Source organism: Schistocerca nitens, chromosome 4 (genome assembly GCF_023898315.1).
Source record: "Schistocerca nitens isolate TAMUIC-IGC-003100 chromosome 4, iqSchNite1.1, whole genome shotgun sequence".
NCBI lineage: Eukaryota > Metazoa > Arthropoda > Insecta > Orthoptera > Acrididae > Schistocerca > Schistocerca nitens.
In genome coordinates, this window is record NC_064617.1 from 212881559 (window position 1) to 212908591 (window position 27033).

At 42.8% G+C, this 27033-nt stretch overlaps 1 protein-coding gene across 1 annotated transcript in view; it reads right to left on the reverse strand.

Annotated features, from left to right (window-relative positions):
* LOC126251623 (polycomb protein suz12-B) overlaps positions 1–27033 on the reverse strand; it is a 316089-nt gene that overhangs the window by 119879 nt on the left and 169177 nt on the right. The gene's annotated exons all lie outside the window — the stretch shown is intronic.

The following is a 27033-nucleotide window of genomic DNA, read 5'->3' on the forward strand; positions in this document are numbered from 1 at the left end:
CTTTGCAGTACACTCTAACAAACCTACGATGACTAGTATTTTCCGCCTACAAAACAGGATCAAGCACGCGCTCGCAACCTATGCGCCCATTCGGCACAGCCTGTTAAGACACCATATTTCAATAGCAACGCTATTCTTCTGTACTCGGCACGGTTCCACACCTTACTGAAGACAAACCACACATGGACAGGTGCTACGAAAGAGCAACACGCTGTGTTTTTTCCGAATGACCCTCGGCGATAGAACAACGATTGACAGGAATTGCAACGAGCAGCGAGCTTACTTCCAATGTAGGTTGTAATGACAGTGTACTATTGAATCCACCACTAGTTTTAATGGGGAAAGCAGGACAGCTTGACAGCGGTCCACATGGTTTTATACACCATCTACAAGATGCACAGAATTTCGCTCCTTTTCCTACGTGTGCGTAAGGCAGTATGCCTTCGCCACTGCCTGCTTGCTGTAGTGCTTTCGAGAAATCTGCAAACGTAAGTGGAAATTTTCATTATGGCCAGATAATTGTTTTACTTCAATTGCGCATTTAATATAAAAACAAGTTGTATTCAGACCAGTTACAGTTCGGTTCAAATTCGGTTGTGTTCAGTCAAAGGTTAGCATACGAGTTTAAATGGGATATTAGTTTGTGAGTATGCAGTTTTGTTAATCTGTAGTCTTCTAGATTGGGATGCGAAGTTGGGCTAAATTTCATACGGAAACATTCATGCATACATAACGGGAAGGTTACACTTTCCGTAACAGCCAAAGTATGTGCCCCACACTGATACTCATGTGGTCGGCTGACCAGTCTTCACAATCACGGGCTCTAGCACCACAGCCTCCGCAATTATTACTGTCAAACTGACGGGGTAAAGGGTATTTACCGGCAACTGTTGCCGAGAAGAAAGTACTTCAGTGCGTTAATGGAAGACAAAAACACAGAGTAGTTCACGCCACAAATTCTCGGCTGGTGCTTCGTGAGAGTGTGTCATGTTCTCCTGTTAAGAGCCCATTTCGAAAACGTGAAAGCATGCGCAAAAATTTACCGCCGCCGCCGCCGTCTTGTCATTCAGAAAACTAGGACTAGCAGCACCTCCGCCCGCTCTTCTAAGCTCTTCCGTCCTACCCTCCTAGAAAAACATTTGGTGCCATAAACAAGCACGAATACGTCTATTTCAGTCAAGTCGGCCGGCCCGCTTCTGGGAAGGGGAGTACACCTCCCGCGCCTTCTGAACTGTGACCCCCCGCCGTGATGGCAGTTGCCTTCTGGGAAACCATATACGACGCCCATTTGTTTTGTTCGTCCGGCAACAGGATTTCTCCCTAGAGAGAGAGAGCGGACGCGTACCTCCGAAACCGTTGTGTAAACTTCGGGCCCACGCTCCAACGAACCTACGCAAGCCAAAAGACGCTTTCGTTTCGTTTCCAGTTTTTTGTTAGTTGAGCCTTATCTACAAATCTGGCGATACAAAAGTAACCATGGAAAGGGCAACAACAGTTAAAAATCTCTGCTATGCAAAGACAGATTCGCGCGGCTACGAGAAATGCTATCCGCATACGCACCTCAGTCGCAAGTCTTATCCCCATCCTTGGATATGTTTTAAACCACTTCAAACAGTTCGCTACACCGGAGCTCTGAGGTAGGCTTACTCCTGGCTTAAATCTTCGTCTGCTGCTGTTGCACATCTGAATTCACATTGTATAGGCTAAGGACACAGAGCCACATTTTTCAGTACAACATAGGCTGTCTTATTATTGACATTCTCCTGAAGTTAAAACTTGCTGCCCTAACTATAGAAATATTTCCCTTTTGACATTTTCCGAGGCACATTTCCTCCACAGTGCGATGTCAACTGAAGTGCTACAAGTTCTCACATCCCCTGTTAAATGTTAGTCTTATACACTATCTGATCAAAATTATCCGGACACTCCTACGTAATGCGTAATTTACCACTGGATGCGAAGCGCCGGACCCGACAGGATAAAAAGAGGCGAGGAGTATTGCGTTGTCACTATAGAACCAATATCAATACAATGGGTAGGTCAAAAGAGCTCAGTGACTTAGAAAGTGGAATATAGATGCCACCTGAATAACAAGTCCATGAAGGACATTTTGAAGTGATTTTGAAGTGAAAACACGATGGAACAACCGCAGCTAATCGAAGACCACGCAGACATCACGCACTGATGGACAGGCACAGTCGAGCGTTGCGGAAGGTGGTTGCAAAAGGTCGCATGAAACCAGCGGAGGGAATCACTCTTCAGTTCCAAAGTGCTATCAGGAGTTGCACAATGGCTGTGTACAGGGAGTTATTTAGAATGGGATATAATGGTTGAGCAGTTCCACATAAGCAACACAGTTCTTGCTCAATGTTAAACGATGGTTGAGGTGGTGTAGAGAGCGACATTGGTAAACAGAGGATGACTGGAAACGAGTGATTTGGAGTGATGGCAACCTGATACTAGGGTCCGGGTTTTGAGACTGCTTGCAGGAATGCTACCTGCCATCATATGTATTGCTAACAGCGAAGTGCGAAGGAGGTGGTGTTACGGTTTTTTTTTTTTTTTGGGGGGGGGGGGGGTTACAGTGTTGTCGCCCTATTGCGCTTGAGAAAATGCTAAATGCGGTATTAACTCACTTCACAGCATTGTGTGTTTACTACACGGTGCATTGTCACAATGATACGAAGTAGCATCCGTGAGGCAACGGTTCGTGGACAAAAACATTCCCGAAAAGGATTGGTCTACCCAGATGTCAACTCTATGGAACACCTTTGATATGAGTTAGAAGGTCGACTTCGCTCCAGACCCCAGCACCCATCACTACCTTCGGCTCTTGAGAAACAGTGGGCTGCCATTCCTCTAGACACGCCTCACTGTGTCCCGAGCAAGTTTTATTTATTTATTTATTTATTTATTTATTGATTTATTTAACCTGGCAATATTAGGGCCATCAGGCCCTCTCTTACATCTAACCAGGCATTCTACTTATTTTACATTCATATGTTTTAGTAGACATGTTAAACTACATCTAGTACAAAAAGTGAAATAAACAATTAGGAAGGTACACCTGGAAAAATACATACATATAGAGTTTATATTCGTAGATCATAAGTACTGTTATAAATAGACATTATTGAAGAGACAGATTTTAGATAGGGAGTGCTAGCAGCAGGGAGTATGAGGGAGACTCATGGTGAAGGGAGGAGAAGAATAGAGAGACATGATGAAACATAATTAAGGAAATATAAAGGAAAAGAAGATTGCGTGGCTAATAGAGATAGATGAAGAGGAAGGCATCTCAGGAGCAAGATGGGATACGCTAGCTTTGCTATTTGACAGATGAGAGGATTGGCCTTGTACATTAATTTTGCGGAGAACGTTATGAGGATGATAGTAAGAAATGCTTCAACTTCTTCTTAAAAGCAGCAGGAGATTGGATTTTGCGCAAGGTAAGGGGCAGTTTGTTCCAGAGGCGGACAGCGGCAACTGAGAAGGAGTTTGCAAAAGTTTTTGTTTTGTGAGTGGGCACAGTTAGGATACCAAATAAGAGTGACCTCGTGTTTCGATTATGATGGCATGACAGGTTTTTAATCCCTGAAGCAAGGTACTGGGGTGCTTGCGCGACGAGGAGTCGGTGAAGTAGACATAGAGTGTGGTAGTCACGCAATTTGTCCGGCCGCAGCCACCCTAGCTCGGAGTATGAAGCACTAACATGATCATATCGGCGAATATTGCAGGTGTAACGCACACAGGCATTCATGGTTAGTTCTAGCCGTCTTTTGTTTTCACTACTCATGCCTTGTTGAATCACATCACAATAGTGGAGGTTCGGTAGAACGAGTGCTTGCACGAGCTGACGTTTCAAGTCCTCTGGAAATATGTTTCGAAACTTTTTGAGAGCATAGAGACAAGCAGACGTCTTTCGGCACACTGCGACTGTATTCTCCGCCCAGTTGAGATGCTCATCCAAAGTTACACCCAAGTTCTTAACTGTTTTCTGATATGGTATTGGAGTACCGTCGAGCAGAATAGGAGGTAGCCGTTCGCGGAAATCTGAACTTATTAATTTCTGATGGGCTATTAAGATTACTTGCGTCTTTTTTGCATTTAGTTTAAGCCCCAGGTTTTTCGCCCATGTCACTACTGAAGACAGATCATCATTCATCTGAGCGATTGCAGTGTTAACATCTTCAGATCTGACGCTTAGGTAGAGCTGGAGGTCGTCGGCATAGAAATGATATTTACAGGACAGAACCGACGAAATATCGTTGACATATAAAGAAAACAGAAGTGGTCCTAAGACTGATCCTTGTGGCACTCCCGAGGAAACATGTTTCCAGGAAGATTTTTCATTTACGCAGACAACACATAGCTGTCTGTCTTAAGTAGCTTTCAAACCATCTCATTGCACTATCAGAGAAATTAAGCTGTTGCATTTTTCTGAGCAATATGTCAAAATTAACAGTGTCAAAATAACAGTGTCAAAAGCTTTGCTGAAGTCCAGTAACGTCAATATTGTTGCCTTTCGATTGTCGATGGCATATTTCAGGTCATCAGTTACTTTAATTAAAGCAGTGTTTGTGCTGTGATGTTTACGGAAACCGGATTGAAATTTGTCATATAGACTGAATTCGTTCAAGTGTTCAGTGATTTGGTCATGAACAATATATTCAAGTGCTTTGGAAACAGCAGGCAGTATGCTAATTGGTCGGTAATCACTGGGCAGTTGCGGGTTTTCGATCTTAGGGATGGGTCGAATTATGCTTCTTTTCCATGCAGTGGGGTATATTCCGTTCACGAGGGAAAAATTAAATGTCAGTTAAGACAGATATCAGCAACATTCTTTATCGTGGTTATACCGATACTGTCGTTGCCTATTGCATCAGAAGAGATTCTCATTATTGCTTTTCTTGCCGTATTTGTTGTTACATGTTTTAGATGGAAGGTATCGTTGTTAGTTATCCTGTTTGGGGATTCTTGTGGACGGTAATTATCAGCCGTGCGGGTATTCAGAGGTGCAGAGAAGAATTCATTTAATTCGTTAGCTGACACATGAAAAGTAGTTTCCGATTTTGCCTTTCCGACCCCCAAGCTACGGAGATTCTTCCATAGAGTCGTGGGCGTCAGATCGCTGCATACAAGGGAGCGAGCGTGCCTGATTTTAGCATTGCGAATGCATTGTTTCACTCTGTTCCGTAGCTTTCTATATTCTTCGAAACGCTCGGGTTTCGGATCTGCCTTGAAACGCCTGTGGGCAGTATCCCTATTAGTCACCATTTGACGTAATTCAGCTGTCAGCCATGGAGCAGGAGATTTTCTTACACGGATTTTGCGCACAGGTGCATGTTTGTCATAGAGGGCAGTGAGTTTATCACCAAGTTCATTAATTTTTCCGTCGATTGTAGGTTCTCTGATTATTTGATGCCATGAGATTTCTGAGCAATCGGCTGTCAGAGCGTCAAGGTCAATACGTTTCATGTTCCTACAAGTTATGTAACGCGATTTGATCCTTGGGGGCTGCACAGAGTAGGCCAGGAATATTACATCATGTGCTGAGAGGCCAGGGGCCGATGTTTGACCAACATCTCTTACTTTGTCAGTCTGTTTCGTTGCGATTACGTCTATAAGAGTATGACTGTGCGCCGTATGGTGTGTAGGTTGTAATGGAAGAATGTTCATGCTATTGCAACTAAACAGTCTTCTTAGGTTTATTGCGGAGGGAGTGTCTCTTAGCAGGTCTATGTTCAAGTCACCCATTACGATGACATGTTCGTATTGACACTGAAGTGAATGTAATTCCGACTGGAAGGAACTCATTGAGCTTATTTTTGGCGGCTTGTACACGACGCCAGTCAAGAACTTCCGACTTTGTATATTTATTTCAATGAACATGAATTCAGCCTGTTTTTCTTCAACAGGGTTTGACGTACATAAGACTTTCGCTTTGAGATCTGTTCGTATATACGCGCCGACGCCGCCACCTCGCTTTTTTGATCTGTCTGCCCTAAGAAATGTGTACCCTGGGAGATGAATAGTCATAAGGCGAAAAGGCGGAGGCACGCCATATTAATGCCACTAATAGGTGCCCAGACACTTTTGATATGATAATGTAATTTATCAATGCACAAGAATTCAGCACAACGTTAAATCTTATCGGCGTGCTACACTTTACAATATAATAAGCACTGCATTGTGCACTTGGGAATCTAAGAGGAATGTTAACAGAGCCTTTGATTCTATACGGAAAATTGTGTCGGACGTGGGAAACAGGGGTCGTGCGCTGAAATGAAGATTACAATGCCTGATGTGTCCCTTCGTGCCACTCTGTTGCAGCTTCGGTAGTTACGTGATCTCTAACAATTTAAGAAGCTAGAATGACTCACACGTAAGGTAGCTACAGGCAAGCGTGTGTAATAAATAGTTCGGAAAAACAGGTATATGGAGTTCGCAATTTGCAGATGTCAACACCGCATTTGCCGTCGCCAGGACAATGCGTAATTCTGCACCGAATGGGTAATAATGACGACTTAAACAATAACAGTTACCATCGACTGACTGTAACGTAAATAGACGAAAACTGTAATAACACTACCAGTCATCTTTTAATCACTGTAATTATTTTATTGTAGATATCTGCATCGGTGCAGATATCTATCTATAGGACTCAGATCCGAAGACGTTCCCAGCTTGTCACTGTCGTTAATATGTCCACCGTCAAGACACTGATTAACCAGTTCGGTCGAGACGGACTTTTTCATTCTTTAAGGGAATGTTTGACCATTTGTGCCTCTGAGAAATTACAGATATGGATGAAGTTCCTGATCTTGAACCTCACGGCGTTAACAAATTTTTCCCACGACCAACTAAAGTATGATGCCCTGTTCATTCATGGAAACTTCCTATACAAACAGTCCCTCAACAGCTGGTAAATCGATCTTCCCTCCCTCCATTTCCTTCTTGTCGCAATACTGTGCATAAATTTTGGAAACCAGAGTAAATCTGGATGGCTAACCGTGATTCCTGACCGCGCCTTCCAATTATGACTCCAGTATCTTAACTAGAGTGCAACTTCCACGTACTGTACTGCTAAAAAATTAGTCGTCTCTGTAATTCGGCAAATGAATTATATACTTGTGTCACGCAAGAACGAACTACAACACAGGGCACCTTGCAGCGAACGCCCACGTGGTGCAACTGTGCGACCGGAAGCGGGAATCGCTTACCAGTGCTTATCTTATCCTGCCAGCGACCGAGACAAAACGAAGAAAGCCGCCCGCCCGAGGACCTCCCACCGTCAAAGCAATCTCTTTCGAAACCACACTGAAAGAAATCAACCGTAACTATAACGACCCTCAAAGGAGTCGTGCTGTCTGACCCATTTCGTTAAGATGAGTGAGATTCCATATTAAACGTCAAGTCAGAGCTGAATTTAGCAAATCCCAAATCGCAACTTCATATGCAAAGAACCTAATCCGTATACATTATAAAATTGTATGTATAGATCGTTGTATGTACCATATCTCTTCCTAAACTTTCAGAACCTCTGCAATGGGCGGGGATGAAGAAGTGTAGCTCATGCCGCGCAAATAGCCAGATTTATTCGTCAAATATTTGAGAATGACAGCACTTAGTGACTTGCAACAAACTTTGCACATAATTTCAAACTTTAGCGAGACTTTTTCTCGCTGGCGGCCCCCACAAAATGGTGAAAGGGAAAAAACTTTCGTTGTTCATGGAATAAAACTGCCGCATCACGCATGACCTTTAAATTTTATTACTGATTTACTATTAGCTCTGTTCGCAACACATTTTGCAGACAGTACTCTCATACACCACTGAATGTACCTGCAAAAATATACCACTGTACGACACACAGTTCAGACGATAAGACACACAAACACTGGAATGATGAAAAGGTCCCACATCGCACATGACGTTTTAATTTAATACTTCTTTACTACTGACTCTATTCGCAACATATTCCCCAATCAGTATCCACATGTTCCACTGGATGTACTTGTAAAAATATACCACTGTATGATACAATGTTCAGGAGAAATTGCATCATAAATATTGTGACGCGTGAAAACGAAACTACGGGTGTTGCAACTTAAATAGTGGCAACTATTTATTCAAAACCGATACATGTCATTTTACATGTTTGCACCTGTTACTGTCCTTCAAAGTAGTCACCAGTGTTGTACAGAACCCGTTGCCAGCGATGTTCTGCTGCTTAATGGAACATGTAACTAATTAGCATCCGTACAATCACAACAAAATAAATTTTAATTAAATAGACACCCTAGCTGCAAACAGGCGTTGATGTACTTCATTGCGGACATGTTGAAAATGTGTGCCCCGACCGGGACTCGAACCCGGGATCTCGTGCTTACATGGCAGACGCTCTATCCATCTGAGCCACCGCGGGCACGGAGGATAGTGCGTCTGCAGGGACTTATCCCTTGCACGCTCCCCGTGAGGTCCACATTCCCAACATGTCCACACCACTACATTCGTAGTGCGCCTAATAGATGTTTGCCCATCATACTCATTACTCGTGGCAGATTAATCTAGCAAGTCCCGGTACGAGTTCGGGCATGGCGTGTGCGTTCGCACAAGAAGGTCAATGGCCGGGAAGCCATATTTTAACTATATATGACGGTTGTATCTGTTCCCGAAAGAACAGTTACCGTGAATGACCATGCAGCTTTGCTAGAAATGAAACGATAATTAAATATTTAGCAAAGCTGCATGGTCATCCACGGTAACTGTTCTTTCGGGAACAGATACAACCGTCATATATAGTCAAAACAAATTTTTCTTGCCCTAAGCATTTCGCCTTTGTTATTTGCAAGGTATTTTAAGTGGCAAATTTCGTAGATGCTGATCTACATATATTGTTTTTCCTTTTAATAGCCGTAAAACAGGAAAAAGAATACATGTAGGCCAACATAAACGAAATTTGCCATTCAAAAAGCGTTGCAAATAATACAGGCGAAACGTGTATGACAAGGAAAATTTGTTTTATTCACTTGTGAATAGGTGGTTCTAAACTAATAATCCTCAAATAATATTACACGCACCTGAGGATAACAAGACAACAAATAGCTAACGATGTTGTTCTCTCCTGTTTGACAGTAATACTACGTAATCGGCATACCCAGGTCATTTGTTCCTCTCATTTCGATTTGAATTCCTCTGAGGTTGTCATACAATCCTCTCTAAACAAAGGTTAAATAGCGCTAGTGAAAGGCTGTCACACTGCTGTAATTCGCGTTATTGGAAGTGAATAGCTTAGTGGACTGCTGAAGTCGTCATTGTGTTGATAGTTGACATGAGAGCGTTCGCAAGGTACGCAGGTCACGGAATACCAGCGTATTTAATCGCTAGTGTCCGTGGCCTGAAACATTCCACCTCAGATGTCAGGTATGCACTGGGCTTTGCAAGTCCCACCGTGTCAAAGGGAAGCCGCGCGGACCCCAACTACAGCAGAAGAGCCGCGGCGGCGTCACGTGCGGGCAACATATTATGTTGCCGCAGTCAACGGAAAGATGAGGTATGATACAAGCTATTTCTTCAGTATTTATAATTAAACTGCTCCTAACTTCAGATGTGGTGTTAAAAAGTTGTATGCTGTATACCTGTATGCTGTGACCCGCAACGTGAGAAAAATGCCTCAGATCGCGACAAGATGTACACCATGTGATCAAAAGTATCCGGGCACCCCCAAAACAAACGTTTTTCATGTTAGGTGCATTGTACTGCCACCTACTGCCAGGTACTCCACATCAGCGACCTCAGTAGTCATTAGACATCGTGAGGGAGCAGAATGGGGCGCTCCGTGGAACTCACGGAGTTCGAAGGTGGTCAGGTGATTGGATGTCACTTGTGTCATACGGGACACGTACAGCACAAAAGCGTACAGGCCAACTTCGTCTGCTGACTGACACGGACAGCAGACAGTTGAAGAGGGTCGTAATCTGTAATAGGCAGACATCTATCCAGACCATGACAAAGGAATTGCAAACTGCATCAGGATCCACTGCAAGTACTATGATAGTTAGGGGGGGGGGGGGATGAGAAAACGTGGATTTCATGGTCGAGCGGCTGCTCGTAAGCCACACATCACGCTGAACGATTGAACAGTGCAAAAATGTTGTGTAGAGTAACGAATCACTGTACACAATGTGGCGATCCGATAGCAGTATGGCGAATGCCCGGTGAACGTCATCTATCAGCACGTGTAGCGACAACAACAAAATTCAGAGGCGGTAGTGTTATGGTGTGGTCGTGTTTTTCATGGAGCGGGCTTGCACCCCTTGTTGTTTTGCGTGGCACTATCACAGCAAAGGCCTACAATGATGTTTTAAGCACCTTCTTGCTTCCCACTGTTGAAGAGAAATTCGCGGATGGCGATTGCATCTTTCAACACGATCGAGCACCTGTTCATAATGCACGGCCTGTGCCGGAGTGGTTACACGACAATAACATCCTTGTAATGGACTGGCCTGCAGAGTCCTGACCTGAATGCTACATCACTTCTTTCGGGTGTTTTGGAATGCCAACTTCGTGCCTGGCCTCACCTACAGCCATAAATACCTCTCCACAGTGCAGCACTCAAGTGAAGAATTGGCTCCCATTCCCCAATGAACCTTCCAGCACCTGATTGAACGTATGCTTGCGAGAGTGGAAGCTGTCATGAAGGCTAAGGGTGGGCCAAAACCGTACTGAATTCCAGCATTACCAATGGACGTCGCCACAAACTTTGGAGTCATTTTCACCCAAGTGCCCTGATACTTCTGATCACATAGTGTATCAACAACTACAATAATAATAAAAATGAACTGAAAATCGTGCATTTCTGTTAATTAGTAATGTTGCTCAAACTTTCTTACAGAGAAAGCACAAAAATTGCCGGCGGAAATCGCAGCCACAGTTCAAGTCCAATATACTGACGAGAATGAAATGCAACTTGTCATATTTTTCTATTTACTCTTTTCTTTGGAACATCCAGGCGAAGAAATTTTACTTCAGAAATAACAGGAACCTGATGTCAGCATTTTAGATCAGTTGCAAGGCGGCGGAAAATCTTTTCAGCAAACAGAATACAGGGCTATTACAAATGATTGAAGCGATTTCATGAATTCACTGTAGCTCCATTCATTGACATATGGTCACGACACACTACAGACACGTAGAAAAACTCATAAAGTTTTGTTCGGCTGAAGCCGCACTTCAGGTTTCTGCCGCCAGAGCGCTCGAGAGCGCAGTGAGACAAAATGGCGACAGGAGCCGAGAAAGCGTATGTCGTGCTTGAAATGCACTCACATCAGTCAGTCATAACAGTGCAACGACACTTCAGGACGAAGTTCAACAAAGATCCACCAACTGCTAACTCCATTCGGCGATGATATGCGCAGTTTAAAGCTTCTGGATGCCTCTGTAAGGGGAATCAACGGGTCGGCCTGCAGTGAGGGAAGAAACGGTTGAACGCGTGCGGGCAAGTTTCACGCGTAGCCCGCAGAAGTCGACGAATAAAGCAAGCAGGGAGCTAAACGTACCACAGCCGACGGTTTGGAAAATCTTACGGAAAAGGCTAAAGCAGAAGGCTTACCGTTTACAATTGCTACAAGCACTGACACCCGATGACAAAGTCAAACGCTTTGAATTTTCGGCGCGGTTGCAACAGCTCATGGAAGAGGATGCGTTCAGTGCGAAACTTGTTTTCAGTGATGAAGCAACATTTTTCTTAATGGTGAAGTGAACAGACACAATGTGCGAATCTGGGCGGTAGAGAATCCTCACGCATTCGTGCAACAAATTCGCAATTCACCAAAAGTTAGCGTGTTTTGTGCAATCTCACGGTTTAAAGTTTACGGCCCCTTTTTCTTCTGCGAAAAAAACGTTACAGGACACGTGTATCTGGACATGCTGGAAAATTGGCTCATGCCACAACTGGAGACCAACAGCGCCGACTTCACCTTTCAACAGGATGGTGCTCCACCGCACTTCCATCATGATGTTCGGCATTTCTTAAACAGGAGATTGGAAAGCCGATGGATCGGTCGTCGTGGAAATCATGATCAGCAATTCATGTCATGGCCTCCACGCTCTCCCGACTTAAGCCGATGCGATTTCTTTCTGTGGGGTTATGTGAAAGATTCAGTGTTTAAACCTCCTCTACCAAGAAACGTGCCAGAACTGCGAGCTCGCATCAACGATGCTTTCGAACTCATTGATGGGGACATGCTGCGCCGAGTGTGGGAGGAACTTTATTATCGGCTTGATGTCTGACGAAACACTAAAGGGGCACATATCGAACATTTGTGAATGCCTAAAAAAACTTTTTGAGTTTTTGTATGTGTGTGCAAAGCATTGTGAAAATATCTCAAATAATAAAGTTATTGTAGAGCTGTGAAATCGCTTCAATCTTTTGTAATAACCCTGTATATCTAAAGATATAGTGCATGTTAACTGAATAGATGCAAGTTCAAGGCTGTTTCACGAGGAATTGTCAGTATTCAGGGATATGACTGAAACGATCATTTGAAGCAAAAAACTATATGGACACATGCTCTATTCCGATTAATTTCGAAGGTGGAGAACACCTTTAATGTTCACTATTGTTTATTTTCGGTAGTACTTAATACACTGTCAGGTTTATCCACATTGCGACATGTGTTTTACAAAGTATCAATTGACAGATGTTCGCTATACACATGTTGTGGGACACATACGTGTAGAAAGTGCCTTGTGCTGGTAACTGCACCATTCCAACAATGTGGTGCTGTTACGGCACAGGTCGTTGAACTACACTTTCAGAAGAAAAAATGGGAATTTTCAACCACACTTGTTTTCACGCAATGTGCTGAAAGCCCTGGTAAAACACTGTATGAACATATATTCGACGTGTCGGAAAGCGCCGACGGTATTCTTCGACACTTGGAGGAGCACTACCAACGCATAAGCCGTAAACATACACCATATCTGCATGTTCTTCATTAGTGAGATGTGTGATATTTTAGCCAGCTCGTGTGTAAACATAGTTAACCGAGTCTTGTCTCTGATTCACTCTCAGTCCCTAGTAGTACTTCCCTCAATACATGATAGACAATTGTTCGTTCAACGGGCTAGTTTAAGGGCAGAAAGACGTCGAGGAAACGAGAGATTGAAAGCAACGAGTTATTTTAGGCTAGAATAAAACGTTAAAGAGGTTGGATAGGTAAGACACGCACTTTCATGCCGCTAGCCCAAAAAACAAATGTAGATGAAATTGAGGTTTATCCGGATGCTATTTGGAATATGGCACACTTCCGTATGAAGTGTTTTGCCTGAAAGCAGCGTCTTGTCATAACCATGAATATTGACCATGGTACACACTAAAATATCCCATTTTCGAACACATGTGATTTTCTCGCCATAAGAAAGACATTTTTCTGGTTCAACAATGTGTTGACTATGAAGCTCTCGATTATGGTACCGTAAAACTTGCTCAAAATGGAAACGCACGGGTCTGAAACAATTTTTCGAATTGGACCCAGCATTTCTGTATGGTTTCTGTAACTTTAAATTCGTTCCTTGTTGTATATACATAGGTATTATTCTCATGTTTCTTTCCTTCCATTTCACTTTTTTCCTGTTCAAATATGTTTATTCTACACAATTTTTTGCACTATACAACGGTTCCAAAAGATTGGAAGGGTTTGTGTGTGCTGTAAATTGCCCAACGCCGTTCATGCATGCAATAGGGACATCATTTTGCTCCTTTTCTTCTTCTTCATCTTCATTTGTTTCCTCCTGATCATCATTTGTGTTTGGGGATTTCTGCTGTTGCTGAAGTAAAAGTAGAGTGACTCGTCAGTAAGTCATCATTTCGCATGTAGTCATCTGCACTATATGGAATGTTTCGTATTTTAATCAATTCGCTATTAGGTTGTATAGTATTGTGCTCATTTGTGTTGCTACTCTTTCATGCACGTTCCTAACTTCCCCATACACTTCATGCCACACGACGTGGTGATTAGCTATAAAACTATCAAGCCGTTCTGTCGATGTCAAACTCCTTATTTCCAAGCTCTTTAGCGACTTTTAGAACCTGACTCTGCAACATGCCTCCGGACAGGTCAGTTTTTTTGGTCGAGCTTACGATCCATTCCCATACTTTCTCGTTAATTTCTTCATTTCCCGATTCGTTCCTTTCATTTGCCCTTTCCCTTTCATCCAACTTATCCGTTTGTTGTTGTTGTTTTGATCTTCAGTCCTGAGACTGGTTTGATGCAGCTCTCCATGCTACTCTATCCTGTGCAAGCTTCTTCATCTTCCAGTACCTACTGCAACCGACATCCTTCTGAATCTGCTTAGTGTATTCATCTCTTAGTCTCCCTCCACGATTTTTACCCTCTACGCTGCCCTCCAATACTAAATTGCTGATCCCTTGATGCCTCAGAACATGTCCTACCAACCGATCCCTTCTTCTGGTCAAGTTGTGCCACAAACTCCTCCCCAATTCTATCCAATACCTCCTCATTAGCTATGTGATCTACCCATCTAATCTTCAGCATTCTTCTGCAGCACCACATTTCGAAAGCTATTATTTTCTTGTCCAAACTATTTATCGTCCATGTTTCACTTCCATACGTGGCTACACTCCATACAAATACTTTCAGAAACTACTTCTTGACACTTCAATCTATACTCGCTATTAACAAATTTCTCTTCTTCAGAAACGATTTCCTTGCAATTGCCAGTCTACATTTTATATCTTCTCTACTTCGACCATCATCAGTTATCTTGCTCCCCAAATAGGAAAACTCCTTTACTACTTTAAGTCTCTCATTTACTAATCTAATTCCCTCAGCATAACCTGATTTAATTCGTCTACATTCCATTACCCTCGTTTTGCTTTTGTTGATGTTCATCTTATATCCTCCTTTCAAGACACTGTCCATTCCGTTCAACTGCTCTTCCAAGTCCTTTGCTGTCTCTGACAGAATTACAATGTCATCGGCGAACCTCAAAGTTTATATTTCTTCTCCATGGATTTTAATACCTACTCCGAATTTTTCTTTTGTTTCCTTTCTGCTTGCTCAATATACAGATTGAATAACATCGGGGAGAGGCTACAACCCTGTCTTACTCCCTTCCCAACCACTGCTTCCCTTTCATGTCCCTCGATTATTATAACTGCCGTTTGGTTTCTGTATAAATTGTAAATAGCCTTTCGCTCCCTATATTTTACCCCTGCCACCTTCAGAATTTGAAAGAGTATTCCCGTGAACATTGTCAAAAGCTTTCTCTAAGTCTACAAATGGTAGAAACGTAGGTTTGCCTTTCCTGAATCTAGCTTCTAAGATAAGTTATAGGGTCAGTGTTGCCTCACATGTCCAAACATTTCTACAGAATCCAAACTGATCTTCCCTGACGTCGGCTTCTACCAGTTTTTCCATTCGTCTGTAAAGAATTCGCGTTAGTATTTTGCAGCTGTGACTTATTAAACTCATAATTCGGTAATTTTCACATCTGTCAACACCTGCTTTCTTTGGGATTGGAATTATTATATTTTTCTTGAAGTCTGAGGGTATTTTGCCTGTCCCATACATCTTGCTCACTAGATGGTAGAGTTTTGTCAGGACTGGCTCTCCCAAGGCTGTCAGTAGTTCTAATGGAATGCTGTCTTCTCCTGGGGCCTTTTTTAGATATGGGTCTCTCAGTGCTCTGTCAAACTCTTCACGCAGTATCGTATCTCCCATTTCATCTTCATCTACATCCTCTTCCATTTCCGTAATATTGTCCTCAAGAACATCGCCCTTGTATAGACCCTCTATGTACTCCTTCCACCTTTCTACTTTCCCTTCTTTGCTTAGAACTGGGTTTCCATCTGAGGTCTTGATATTCATACAAGTGGTTCTCTTTTCTGCAAAGGTCTCTTTAATTTTCCTGTAGGCAGTATCTATCTTACCCCTAGTGAGATAAGCCTCTACATCCTTACGTATGTCCTCTAGCCATGCGTGCTTAGCCATTTTGCACATCCTGTCGATCTCATTTTTGAGACGTTTGTATTCCTTTTTGCCTGCTTCATTTACTGCATTTTTATATTTTCTCCTTTCATCAATTAAATTCAATATTTCTTCTGTTACCCAAGGATTTTTACTAGCCATCGTCTTTTGACCTACTTGATCCTCTGCTGCCTTCACTACTTCATCCCTCAAACCTACCCATTCTTGTTCTACTGTATTTCTTTCCCCCATTCCTGTCAATTGTTTCATATGGTATCATAAATTTGAGTTTTACCGCATTTCAAACGCACCATCATTTCGTGCATAGATGCTTTGTTTCTCACACGCCTGGACTACCTTAATCTTTTCGTTTAATGTTACCGACACATACTTTTTGTTCGACATCATGCTAGTGATCACTTGAAGTGCTCCTAGTGAACAGAAATTGACAGAAGATAATGCACTCAGTGTGTGTGTGTGTGTGTGTGTGTGTGTGTGTGTGTGTGTGTGTGTGTGTGTGCGCGCGCGCGCGCGCGCGCGCGCATTTATTGGGAATGCTTGACCTTGCTGGGTAAAACCCTTGTTCGACAGAACAGCAGCCACCTCTTTCACTGCGTGTATTGCAGCCGAGTGTTGAAGTGCGCAAAGACGTACCAGTTTGCTCCACCGCGCTTCAATAATAACGGAAAACGAGAAAAGCCGACAAAGGAGCCAACGATTTCCTTTGGTGTACCGACACTGCGCCCAAGTTGTTCGCTGTTTCACACAGCGGCGCGGTTTGATGCTCATACCTACAACGCCACCCTGCGCCAAAAATCGTCCTCTTGATTTCGCACTGTTCAACAGCACTGTCACGGCTGAACAGTCCTTCTGTTAAAAGTAGCGTCCTTTTAGAGTCGTGAACAACTAATATATACTGTTCCATAAACGATACAGAACAGAATAGGTCATCTTTATCAACTGATTGGGGAACATCAAGTTGGTTTCCGAAATGGCCGTTCTTGCCCAGAACAGAATTTTAACCTGAAGATCATCATGAGGTATAAAAAAAACTGGAGGAAATAACTATGCGGTCGTGTTTGTTGATTTTCAGAAGGCATATGACTCCATCGACAGACAGGCATTAATGAATATTTTGGAAGAGTTTGGGGTAGATGGTACATCAAGAAAGCTGATCAAACAAACTATCACTAACACAGTGTCAAAAATAAAATTTATGGGTGAGATGTCAGAACCCTTTACAATCGTAATTGGCGTATGAACGGAGATGGACTATCCTCACTCCTTTTCAACTGTTCTTGGAAAATATCATTCGAGTGTGGAGAAAATGGTTAGCCCAAGAAGAAACAAATGAAGAGCGGTTCAGACTTGGTCCTAAGAACAAAGGGGTGTACATTGACTGCTTGGCCTTTGCGGATGACCTGGCCATTTTTGCTGACAACATAGTCAGCAATCAACAAAATCAATAGGCTGCCAGAAACTCCTGAAAAAGTTGGGCTCCAGATCTCTATTCAAAAGACAAAATATACGACGAACATCTGTGATGGACCTGAATGGATGATCAACAATCTGGGAGAAATCGGACGAGTTAAGAATTTCAGGTATCTCGTTGGAGTCATCAAGGAGAATGGATTAGAAGAAGAAGCAATTAACGCCAGGATGAGGAAGTTATACCAAGTATACCAACTGACAAAGAATGCCCATAACAAAAAGTCTATGAGCATAGGGGCCAAGTTCCGACATTATAATACAGTTGTAAAACTTGAGGGCTTATATGCGTCCGAAACTTTGCCCATGAATAGACAAGGTCAAGCTATGCGGCTGGATAAGCGAGAGCGTAGGATGCTAAGGAAAATCCAAGGGAATAGATGGGTTGATGGACAATGGCGAATGAGAGCAAAAGAGGACTTGTACAGCACGACAGAACCCATCACAGACTCCATTAAGAAGATACGATTGTTATATTAAGGACATCTCATGAGGATGGACGGTGACCGACTAACTGAAAGAATGTGGAGTTTCATCCAATCTAAGAAAACAAGGCCAAGAAGGTTAGAAGAATGTGAAAAAGATCTTAGGCAGATTGGTATCTCGGAAAGAGAAATTCCTGACAGGGACAAATTTAGAAGATTGGTGAAAAACTACCAAGGTTTTAAAATGGTATCAACGTTCAAAAGACGGAGAGGACCATTATCCGAAGAGCATAAACAGGCACTTCTTGGTGGGCTCAGAAGATATTGGCAGGAAGTCAAAGCTGAAATAAGAACAAAACCTAGCCACTAAAATGAATTTGGTTGTAACCACGTAGTCCATAGAGGCTCAATTCGAAACAAAAAAATGTATACTGTAACACAGTAGTGCTGTATAAGGTGTTTTCCGCATTACACAACGAATCATTAGTTAAATCTTACAATGTGCATTCCGTTTCTGCGTTACGCACGTTCCGCTTTATACGAAGCATTAGAGTATGAAAGTGTATTGGATGCGTCGGGACTGAAATATTTGTACGGTTAGAGCAGATTTCCGAATTATACACGTTCCGCTTTGATCAAACATCACTGCACTTGAAATATTTCCATGATGTGCTGCTAATTTCCCACAGAACATGGCGATGGAATTTTGGCTAAACTGAGAGTCACCTCTCATGGAGAACGATCTTCCCGAAATCGAAAACTTAAATTTACTATCTCTGTTTCACGTGGGAATTATTCACACACTTTCATTGATATTACACGGTAAGAAACTGAATGTCCGTCGCAGCGAGTTGGGTCAATAATTGTACCATTCGTTCTTCCACAGCCAATGGCCGTACACGTGCGAGATCAAGTACCTGCACCACATGGCTTTCAGTCGAATCGCGTCGAACGACTCTCTTCGATCGTCGTTGGCCCTGTTCTTGCAGGATCTGTTTCCGGCCGCAGAGATTTCGGAGGTTTGGTGTTTTACCGGATTCCTGATATTCGCGATACGCTCGTGAAATGGACGTACAGGAAAATCCCCACTTCATCACTACCTCGGAAATGTTGTGTCCCATAGCTCGCGCATCGATTGTAACACCACTTTCAAACTCATTTAAATCTTGATAACCTGCCATTGTAAAAGCAGTAACGGATCTAACAACTGCGTCAGACAGTTGTCTTATATAGGCATTGCCGACCGCAGCGCCGTATTCTGCCTGTTTACCTATCTGTATTTGAACACGCATGCTTATACCAGTTTCTTCGACGCTTCGGTGTACAATGTGGTCTACAATCGTGCAATTTCTCGTATTTTGCTAATAAAAAGCGAATGGCATTCTGTTAAAAAAATTGAGAATTTAATGATTCATACAACACCAGGTCCTCGCTAACAGTTCATTACACAAGATAGCGGATTCGCGACCTACGTGCTTTTTCTGCGCAGGGAACAAAAACTAAAAGAGACTGTAGGTTGGTGAACATGATTCAGAACTTATACATTCCACTCAGCGCGGTGGGAACATCTAGGCACCTGGCGTGTACTGCAACCTTAGTACAAATGAGATCAGTGACACCGAGCGGAGTGACCGCGGGGTTTGAGGCGCCATGTCACGGACTGCGCGACCCCTCCCGCTGGAGGTTCGAGTCCTCCCTCGGGCGTGCGTGCGTGCGTGTGTGTGTGTGTGTGTGTGTGTGTGTGTGTGTGTGTGTGTGTGTGTGTGTGTGTTCTTAGCATAAGTTAGTTTAAGTGGTGTGTTAACTCTAGGGACCGATGACCTCAGCAGTTTGGTCCCTTAGGAATTCACTCACTCACACACTCTCTCTCTCTCTCTCTCTCTCACACACACACACACACACACACACACTCACACACACTCTCTCTCTCTCTCTCTCTCTCTCTCTCTCTCTCTCTCACAGACCAGTGACAGGTCATATGTGGTAACACAAAGGATGTATGAAGGAACAAGGAAGGAAATTTTCGAGGGAAGGGATTTATCATACGCATGTGAAGTCCGTCTCGCTGCACCTCTCTCTCTTTCACTTGCCGTAAACTTCGAAACAATAAGCTAGCTGTTTAGGAGATTTCAGAAAATGAGGTATTTTCTACTAATTGCAGAGACTTTCTCCCTTGCAAACTGTAGACAATAGTAGAAGTTGAAGGCCTTTGTACGGGACATTAATAAAAGATAAAGAAGCCGCACGCTGTGTCTTTCTGAGGGCCAAAAAATTCTAAACAAAAACAGTGAACTGTTCGTTTGATTAATTTAGTGATTCCTACAGATTGAAGAAACTGAGTAACGCAAGAAAATTGCACTAAGTCAGATAGAGCCAAAATCTTTACACCCCGTAATATGACTGGCCCGTCCATAACAAGGAGGTAATTCAAATTTCAGCTACGGCAGTTTTTTTTGTGATTTAAAGCGCCCAACTGGCTCAGAAGTTGATCACAGACTTCTGATAATGGTTGTACGTGGGCAGCTCACGTGAGAGACCCATGTTCACTACATAATTCACAACTTGAATTCAGATACTTTTGCGGTCAAAATATTGCTTGTAGTCAGCATCGGTGATACTTCTACACCGAAACTTATTTACTTTGCACAATTTCATTCTTTGAAGCCACATACAATGTTTTGTGGCAACCCATTTCAAACAGAAATAATATTTTTCACATGGAAGTTAGCTAGGGATTCTTATACTAACATCTAGAACAACCATTCGTTTAACAGATTTTCGGTTCCTTGATTCAAACGAATAGCAACGTCCAGTGGTGGTATTTATTCGGGTACCAATGCTTGGAAGTTTAATTACTGCGATTACACTTTTTTAAAAATCTCTCGATAAACAACGTTCTTTGTGACCGTGATTCAGATGGCCATTTGCAAAAAACTAAATTAAGAAAAATAAACACTAACAATAGTAAATACACACACGCCAAGAAATTTCGTGACGTTCAGGTTATCACCTAAGACGTTTATTCAAGATGGAGAAAACAACGGCGAACGCGAAACAAAGAACAATTTCGTACGGTTGTGCATTGAGAACAATTCCCACCGCGACCTGAATTTATCAAAACAAAAATACTTCATTGCGGACGGATGTTTTAAGTACCAGAGGTTTTACTGCTGCGGTGGCAGGTTGTTACTCTCGACACCTATGGTATCATAAGACAGCGTGCACGCGTATTTACTGCAGTGGTAAAGTTAAAAGAGAACACACACAGCTTTGTTCCCTAGGAAAATAATCTACGTTCTTTGTTACGCCCGTCCTCTTAGTTCCAGTGGATAATGACGCGGTGGAGAAACTAAACCTGCTTACTTCGCCTTTTATCGCAGGAGGTAATGAACGCTGAGTCTAAAAAACAATAGCTAAGAAACGCGAGTCAACGCTCGGTGCAGCTTACGTTCACTCAAACTAACTGAAATTAGAAAGAGCCCACTCAATGGAATCAAATATTTTATGTTTCTCTCCTAGATAGGATCACAGACGGTCACAGACTGGCATGACTAGGATAGGTTACACAAGTGAACGCGAAAAACAAGGTCATACTGGCGTTAATATAGGTGTTTACACGTGCTAAAAGCAAAAGGCCGCGTTTGGAAATATTGGAAGTTTCTAAAATTACATTCTGGTTTAAAAAAAGTACCAGCAGCACAATGAAACTTAACAATCAACTTCTTTCGTCACATGAACAAATTTCGTGACACTGATGCGATCCAAATGCCAGTATCATCGTTTACGAACGCACACCCCTATCACACAGACACAAAATTCATCTTGGAATGCAGTCCACAATTAAAAATATAGGTCGTGTTGTGTGTGGTGTGAAGGGGAGGGGGGGGGGGGGGGTTCGTGCGCAAGCGTCGGAGAGTGGCGTGGAGGGCGGAGGAGGAGATGAGGCTGGCGATGTACGAACAGTTGAACCTAGAACCCAAATATCACTGCAACTCTAATTTTTTTTCAAAGGCACAAAGTTTTGTCAGAATTGTCGGAACACTAGAAGAGACCGATGAAATATCTTAGTAACAGCCTGACATGCTACCTCCAATCTGTACATTATTTAAATTACAACAGACCATTGGTTCCCAACATGGGAATTATTACACCCGGAGAGGTAAAATGTAATTTTCTGAGGGCTACGAACAGGAAGTTCAATAGTGTTTCGATGACGAATCTAAATTATTTACAAAAAGATCATAACTATTACCAGTATTCCGAAAGGCGATAATAAAAATGGTTCAAATGGCTCTAAGCACTATGGGACTCAACTTCTGAGGTCATTCGTCCCCTAGAACTTAGAACTAGTTAAACCTAACTAACTGAAGGACATCACACACATCCATGCCCGAGGCAGGATTCGAACCTGCGACCGTAGCGGTCTCGCGGTTCCAGACTGCAGCGCCTAGAACCGCACGGCCACTTCGGCCGGCAGGCGATAATACTGATTACATGTTACCCAAACAGAATTGGGGAAGATTTGTGGCACAACTTGACAAGAAGAAGGGACCGGTTGGTAGGACATGTTCTGAGGCATCAAGGGATCACCAATTTAGCGTTGCAGGGCAGCGTGGGGGGTAAAATTCGTAGAGGGAGACCAAGAGATGAATACACTAAACAGATTCAGAAGGATGTAGATTGCAGTACATACTGGGAGATGAAGAAGCTTGCACAGGATAGAGTAGCATGGAGAGCTGCATCAAACCAGTCTCAGGACAGAAGACCACAACAACAACAACAACAACCACCACCAATAATCACATTTTTTCCGTACTATCATTAATGTGTGACACACTGTGGTGGTTATCGCTTGCTGGCCTTTGTGGCCGAGCGGTTATAGGCGCTTCAGTCTGGAAGCGCGCTGCTGCTACGCTCGCAGGTTCGAATCCGGCCTCGGGCATGGATGTGTGTGATGTCCTTGGGTTAGTTAAGTTTAAGTAGTTCTATGTTCTAGGGCGCTGACGACCTCAGAAGTTAAGTCCCATAGTGCTTAGAGCCATTTCAACCATTTTTTTGGTTACAGCTTGTGAAGCGAATATATGGAGATAGTGCACCTACTGCACATATACTTTGTACTTGTGCTTCCATGACAGAAAAATTGCAGTATGTACATCACATATGCTTCAATATTCATGAAAATGCCATCTTCTGTATTGTATGTAGTTCCGTTGTAGAACAGAAATTGCTTCATTAGATTTAAGTAGTTCTAAGTTCTAGGGGACTTATGACCGCAGCAGTTGAGTCCCACAGTGCTCAGAGCCATTTTATACATTGACAATCTGACGTCTTCCAATCTCTGCCAGTTCGGAAGCAGTAAGTCCACAATCACGTGATTCACAAACAATATGCCTAAGTATAGTGCATACATTTTGTTTAATTGGTTCATTTTAAATGGGAACGTAGGGTGTGGGTGAAGTAAGTGTCGCTAGGGAGGCGTATGGTGCTCAGGAAGAATGTAATAAATCTCTACCCTCACTTTCGTCATTTAAAAAATTAAATTGTTCGAAGAAAATCCTTCTCGATTTTAACGTTTACTTGTTCGCTAATGAAGATGATGATGGGGGGATGGGACGTGTGGAGGGGGATTGCTAGCTAATATTTCATTGCACTCAGGGCTAATGGGTTCAGAAAGGTTGCGAACTACTGCAGTAAACCATCCAAGCAATAAGAAGCCATACACATGAATAATAGAATGTTAGCCATGACGGCTGAAGTCTACAGCTACAGTGCCAAGCAACAAGATGTTATCGGTTTTCACAGCATACATTCTTGCTTGTGATACAAGATTTAGATAGTTGCAAATATCGGCTTCGATTTTTGAGAATACCCTTTCACTACAGATTCTAAAAAAAAAATTGGAAAGAAGTAACAATGACTTAGGATAAAAGAGAAGTTGACGTGAAAGATGTGCCGTTATAACAGAGGTATTTCCCATAATTTCAACGCGCAAATCATTAACACTGCAATCCACGTAAGTCATCTAAGACTAAAAAAGGTTGTGTGGAGAGACTGAAGGGAGAGAGATTCGACAGACCACTTTGTCCAATTACGGCACAAATCTCGGAGGCGTGGAAGAGATAGAGATGGTCAGGAGGTTCTTATATGATCGTTTCCCTCTGGCTCCCATGCTGTGGGAACAATCTGTAGCCGCAAGCGTGGCATCCCGAAGGTTCAACCAAGAGCAGTCAAGGACTATGGCGCGAATCACTGGAAAGATGAACGATTCTCTGAGGGCGCAATCGTCACGAAAGTGGCCAGTGTGGCACGGATGAATCTCGTGAAAGAAGAGACAAGTTTCGCTTTACGACAAGACGGAACTCATTGGCATCCATCGTCATCCATGAAAGCTATGGTTTCGCATGAAGAGGGGGAGAGAGAGAGAGAGAGAGAGAGAGAGAGAGAGAGAGAGAGAGAGAGAGAGAGGGGGGGGGGGGGGGGACGGAAGGGCGGAATCTTAATTAGGCGGGTGCATAGATTACAGGGCTTTTCCGTGGAACTAGAACGCAGGTTTAGTGATGGCATGCTTATGATCATCATGCGGATGCAACATGATAATCACTGCAGTAGCAAAGCTGAGCCACAAAAATAACAGTATATGAAGGAACACCTTCAAGAGCGAATAATTCAATTCTTCCGAGACGAATCCCGCAAGCACATCTGGAATGGTGCCGAGAGACGCCTTACTGACAAGAGATTTTAATGAAGAACTGTATTTACTTCCGAATGGTGCTTATCGACATACCACAGTATCACATGATGCTGAAAATGCTACAACTGATACTCCTTACGTTACTTTGCGAACTTTTAGTAGGTATGACCACTTTTTATCTGGAACTGTGTTGACACATTTGTTCAAATCAAATGACTCTGAGCACTATGGGACTTAACATCAGAGGTCATCAGTCCCCTAGAACTTAGACCTACTTAAACCTAACTAACCTAAGGACATCACACACATCCCTGCCGAGGCAGGATTCGAACCTGTGACCGTAGCGGTCGCGCGGTTCCAGACTGAAGCGCCAAGAACCGCTCGGCCACACCGGCCGGCGACGCATTTTTTTCTGCCGTGTTGTATTTTGCTTTATGCTACATCTCGCCACATTCCACACGCAACGTTTAGACAAAATTGAAACCAAGTGGTACGAGAAGAGAGATGATCGAGTTGTATGTCAAAAACGAGATAATGTTAAAATAACGCTTACCGTTCTTCTGTGATTTGCAGCAAAATTAGTCTACGTTTTTTGTTACACCTGTACCTTCACCTTCAGTGGGTGACGACACGAAGAACTTTAATCTGCTTAATTTCCAGTTCATCACAGAAGACAAAGGACGCCGAGTAAACCCGAGATCCTCCCAGACACCACATTACTCGAATCGCGGTCCAAGCTAACGTAAATCGCTAAGAGGCCACTCTGGCTAATTCCATTGGATTCCTCATACGCTAGCATTTTATATTTTCTCTGAGACAAAAGTTATAAGCCGATCACTACCCCTCATTTCTCGGAAGCCTTGTCTCAACTACGTGTTCCGTACAGTAGTCTAGGGTGCAGATCAGTGTTGAACGAGAGACAACAGAAAACCTGACTTCGCCCGACTGAGACTGCTTCGAAGTAGATCTCTATTCCTGTCGCTTACCAAGTATTCCTGAACTTGAGCACAACTACAGCATCTCACATCAACAATCTGCCTTAAACAGGATGCACTGACAACCATTCACATTAAGTTCCCGGCGCTGTTAATACGTCTGGAATACATCAAACCTTTGGAACACCCTCACACAAAACATCCAACGGGTCCAATTCGATGGTCATGCTATTGGGGAGCCATGGCTGATACACTTCTTGCCGAAAGGCTATTTACTAGTACTGAGATATCCGGAATGACAAACAAATCAAACGGGGGCAGTTTATCACTTCGTAACTTACTCCTCACTTGCATTGTTTCGAAATAAACTTTAGACATTAACAGTGTTGTGACACTGGCATGACTGCACTGGTGCACAGGTCCTATCAGAGAAACCGTTGGTTTACTGACTTACGTTAGAATTACTTGCTTGTTTCACTGTCCTCTACTCGTACGTTTTGTTTGTACCAATAACAATCAAATACTCTCTATACATAAAAATCTAGACCTGTTCCGCCATTCTTTTCCTCCATTATCTCTTAAACGGCCATTTCCAGTAATCATTCATTTCGTAACATGTGGCCAACCTTTCATTATGTTCTTTATTGGGCATTATCTCTCACTGAAGTATTTCACGTAGTCTTCTTTCTAGATTCGCTCAATGCAACAAAAATGGTTCAAATGGCTCTGAGCACTATGGGACTTAAAATCAATGGTCATCAGTCCCCTAGAACTTAGAACTACTTAAAGCTAACTAACCTAAGGACATCACACAACACCCAGCCATCACGAGGCAGAGAAAATCCCTGACCCCGCCGGGAATCGAACCCGGGAACCCGCTCAATGCAACAGATCTGTTGTCTCCAGCAGAGTAACATCGCATTTCAAAGGCTTCTAATAATTTCATTTGTCTTCTCCATCTTCTACATTTTACACCAACACAGGGTATTTCTCCGGACCACACACGAGCACTGCGACATATCTGAGGTCAGGTTGTGGTTGAGTCAACAAAGTCAAACATTCTTTAGTGACGGCATTAACAAACTGGTCTCTCGTTGGGAGAAAAGTGTTCTTCGCCAGGGTGGTTATGATGAAAAATAAATTAGTAGAAATGATGAATAAGGACGTAGAACGTTAAAAATATTTGTTTCATTTAAGAAAGCTTTATGAATTTTCACATAAAATTGGAAGGCAGTACATTTCAGCACGCCTTCGTAGAAATTAATTTTTTATTCGGATACACTTTCCTTGCTATTTTCAATCAGCGTTTTATATCTTCTCCACTTCAGCCGTCCTCTTATTTTGTTGCCCAAATAGCAAAACTCATCTAATACATTTAGTGTCTCGTTGCCTAATTTAATTCACATAGGAAGTGAATGACACTGCGGTATAGTGTAAATTCGTATTTATTAAAGCATTATACGTATATTATTAACGCAAATTCGCGTAAAAATTATACA